The 4,337-nt window shown below is 45.2% G+C and overlaps 1 long non-coding RNA gene across 1 annotated transcript; it reads left to right on the top strand.

The window, feature by feature from the left end:
- The first annotated feature begins 384 nt into the window (after window positions 1–384).
- On the top strand, window positions 385–3,962 carry LOC147799149 (uncharacterized). The gene is made up of 2 exons (XR_015425385.1): window positions 385–3,548; window positions 3,920–3,962. It is a non-coding gene; the product is annotated as an uncharacterized LOC147799149 (long non-coding RNA).
- The last annotated feature ends 375 nt before the right edge of the window (window positions 3,963–4,337 follow it).

Here is a 4,337-nt window from a genome sequence, read left to right as displayed (position 1 = left end):
AAGGGTCAGTTTGATCTCGGCTACTGTGATTTGATCCCGCATGAGATTCACCTTTCAGATGAAAGGCTGATTAACTTGCCTTACCGCCGAGTAATACCAAGTCAGATATCAGAGGTGAAGAAATTGTTGCAGGATCTGCTTGACCGTAAGATAATCCGGCGATCAGCGAGTCCGTATGCTAGCCCAATAGTGCTGGTTAGGAAAAGAGATGGACGGTTGCGACTGTGCGTCGACTATAGGTGTCTTAATGCTAAAACGCATAGAGACGCTTTTCCGCTACCAAGGATCGATGAGACCCTAGAATCACTCGGAGGGGCCAAGCTCTTCTCTTCTCTCGACCTAGCGCATGGCTACTTTCAAGTAGCCATGCATCCTGAGTCGGTAGCCAAGACTGCGTTTAGAGTGCCTTGGGGGTTGTACGAATTCCTTCGTCTTCCCCAGGGGCTCTGCAACAGTCCAAGTACTTTTCAAAGGATCATGGAGCTGATCTTTGGCGACATGAACCTTTCAGAATGTGTATTGTACTTGGATGATTTGCTCGTCTTCTCGGATACTTTCGAGGAACATTTAAGGAGGTTGGACAAAGTGTTCAGTAGGCTTGAGACCCATGGCCTGAAGTTAAAAGGCACTAAATGTCAGTTGTTCCGCACATCCGTTACCCACCTTGGTCACATTGTTAGTGACCAGGGTATTGCTGTAGATCCTACCAAGATCGAGAGAGTCAGAGACTGGCCGACTCCAACTAACCTTGATCAGCTTCGTTCATTTCTGGGACTAGCGTCCTACTATAGGCGCTATGTGCAGGGGTTTGCAAATATTGCAGCACCCCTGCATGAACTGAGTGGCAAGGCCCCAGAAAAAGTAGGGAACTCTAGGGGGACCCTGCCTTGATCAGAGGAAGCTGATGAAGCCTTTCAGACCTTGAAGAGCGCGCTTTGCAGTACACCAATTTTGGCCTACCCTCAGTTTGACAGGGACTTTGTGCTTGAAGTTGACGCGTCCCTTAAGGGACTCGGGGCATGTCTATCCCAACGCGACGATTCGGGTTGTCTTCACCCCGTAGCATATGCCAGCAGAGGGCTCAGGGGAGCGGAAAGAAATTATTCCGACCTCTCTAGCTTTAAGCTAGAGCTTCTTGCCCTAAAGTGGGCTGTGTCAGAGAAATTCAGAGAGTATCTTTGGGGTAGGCATACACTGGTTTTGACTGATAACAGTCCTGTTGCCCACTTGCAGACAGCCAAACTAGGTGCAACTGAGCAGCGTTGGGCTGCTCAGTTGGCCCCGTTCGACTTAGAGATAAGATATCGATCAGGTCGAAGTAATAAATGTGCTGATGCACTCAGTCGGAACCCCCCTGAGGTGACTGATGTTGGGGCGGCGTGTGTGTTTCAAACTTCAGCGGAAAGTACCTCTATCCCCGTAGAGCTGAGGCCTGCCTCAGCAGGCCATTCCAATTGTGCAGGAGGTGTGAGCGCATCTGATGATGACGCTCCCTTGGTGACACCTTCGGTGTTCCCATCATATTCCCACTCTGACTTGGCGACAATGCAGAAACAAGATGAGGCCCTTGGAGTTGTGTGGGGTCTTTGGAATCGCCGCTGGGACCCTGGGCAAGAAGCTGTTCCCCAGCCCAAAGAAACGACTGGACCGCGACGTTCTGAACGTCTGAGGCAGAAATGCCAATCCAGCACCCTGCCTACTGGAGTCACCTAAATTAGTTCCTGTAGTTTCATTGCAAAGCCTTCTAGCAAGCTGAGAGGAGGGGTCGCCTGTGTGTAGCAGGACAGTGGCATTTTGCCACCTCCTTATTCATGCTTGTCAGCTTGGTCGAGCTGTAGTGGGCTTGTGCTGTTTCGATCATGTACATTATGTAATTTGATCTAGGTGGTGCACATTGTATGCCCAAAGTACATGTATTTTGCCTGTACGTATATTTTTGCATTCAGTTTGTTATACATGTAATATATTGGTACATGTAGTTTAGAGTTAGACTAAGCACCTAAGACCAAGTTCTGAAGTACCCTTGTTACTTTGTTATTTTGCCCTCGTTTGTTTTTCGACGGCTTTGCAATGTCTGAACCGCTGAATGTATATTTGTTTGGGCATTCTTTTGTGAAAAGACTTGATAGGATGGCCCGTCAGGAACACCAGTCCGTGGAAGAATTACTTGGGCTTGCTGCAGAAATTAACTTGACTGTCGAGGGCCATCCAGGTTTGAGTTATGACCGTCTATTTAATCATGTTGATTATTACTGCCAAAAGATGCGGTTGTTGAATTCCATTGACGTTTTGGTACTTGATATTGGTACAAATGATCTCTGTCTCCCTGAGATTACGCCAGAGGTTCTAGTTGGGAAGAGTTTTGAGTTCCTAGATTTGTTGGAAAGTAGAGGGATATCACCCCGAAAGGTGGTATTCCTATCTATAATACAACGATCTAAAATCACTAGATCTGGACAGGTCGCGGTGACGACTTTCAATCATAGAACGAGAAGGTTCAACTCACTCTTCAGTAGGAGACTTAGGTCGGAACGTCAGAACGTGTATCTGTTCACGCAGAAGCGTGTGAACTACCCTAAGTATTTGAGTGATGGTTGTCACCTCAATATAGAGGGTATGAACAAGTATTGCAAGGGTCTCCGAGCGGCCATTGTTCGCTATGGCTTTCACTAGTTTGTAGAACGAATACATATATTTTTCCCTTGCAACTACGATTTTAGCTAGGCTATATCGAAGAAGATCAAAGGTGTCCACTCTTGAAAAAGAGACAGGCTGTGCCTCACCGATGATCACGCATTCTTTTGCATCACTTTTATCGGATGTTGTTAACATGTTTTATACTTTTGTAATTTAAAAAAAAAAGTGATTGACAGCCGTTAAGTGATCACCAATGAGTGTCTTTTGAGGATAAATCATTTTAGACAAGTTTACCCTGGATAGGGGAATCCCATTTTGGTATTATGTCTCCAAACTTTATCTTACATCAGTGATATATTATGTGAGGTTATTCCCGGCGTTATGCTGTTAACATCACCATCCTGGGGCGTATGGTGTCAAAGTAGGGAACTTGTGGGGAGTTGCCCGTATATTTATCATGTATAATCTACATGCACATGGTATACGCCTTTAAGATCCTTTCAATGTTTACGTTGTTGCATAGCAACTGAGAGGGTCCCCTCACCCTTCACGTTGACGTGGCCTTGCGCCTCTATTGGAATTAGCTCCATTTAATTTCTATCGTGATAACATAAGATTTAGCCGGAATACCTTCCGCCGACTTCATTATCTGTTTAAAAACGCTTGTATTCATTTTTATTGTAATACGGGCATTGTCAACATTTTTACTATTTATACCGCGCTTGGATATGCCGGTCTGCCCAGTGTGCGTTACCGACCCTTCGACCACGTCTAGTCCTTTTTTCTTTCCGTGGCCATCTCGGTGGAGACAGCGCAACATTTCGGGACCATTTCGGACAGTTTTCAGCCTGTTCCCTTGGAGTTGCTGGGCCCTGCAGACCACTGTAGGTCTCACAACCCGTGGTGTCTGGGTGAGTCGGGGTTTGGGGGGGTATTTGGCATATCCTAGCGCCGGTATTTTGTAATTTCATCCATTATACGTTGCCATTTATGGTCACTTATAAACGTTCGACATGTACATCGTCTTCGCGCTGTACCGTCACGTGGTCAGTGCATTTGCATAAAGCCCCAAAGCCACCGTGAATAGAAATTTGGGTTGTGCTGTTAGCTTAAATAGCATATTCGCTTCTATGTATTATGTGTGATATGTATAAGCAGTACGCACTCATGCCATTGCAGAATACCATTGCAATTGATGTCATTGTTGTTTAATTATTGTCCATGAATCAACTAAAGCACTTATGTAATTAATTAGGGTTCGTGCTTTTGTATTAATTTATAGGGTTTTCTTTCCATTGACGAATAAATTGGAGGTGATTATTTGACGACCTGTGTTACAAGCTGATCCAATCCATCCCTTACCGGGAGACCAGTCTCCCCCCTCCGGATCGTCAGGGTCCGCCCCCAGCGGGCGCGCAAGCGCTGCCGCTACATTAATATTATCTGACTTATCTATGTATGACATGTTATTGAAATCTACATGTAATCCTGTTATAAGTGATGTCAATATGGAAATAAATGTTGCTGAGTAATCTTCGCCCCTACATAGCTTATTTTTGCACAGTCAAAGACTGAATTGTTTTTCGCCATCTGTTGAGTCCAGAATTCTGAGCTGTAGTGCCTGCTAAGCTTTCGCCAGTAAGATTTTTGTTTGAATAAGATTTGTTCTTGATTCTTTACCCTAATCATTGTAAATTAGT

Source organism: Acanthaster planci, linkage group LG05 (genome assembly GCF_054643075.1).
Source record: "Acanthaster planci isolate LZ-2023a linkage group LG05, COTS_SCS, whole genome shotgun sequence".
In the NCBI taxonomy this organism is placed as follows: Eukaryota; Metazoa; Echinodermata; class Asteroidea; order Valvatida; family Acanthasteridae; genus Acanthaster; species Acanthaster planci.
This window is presented reverse-complemented; position numbering and strand designations above follow the sequence as displayed.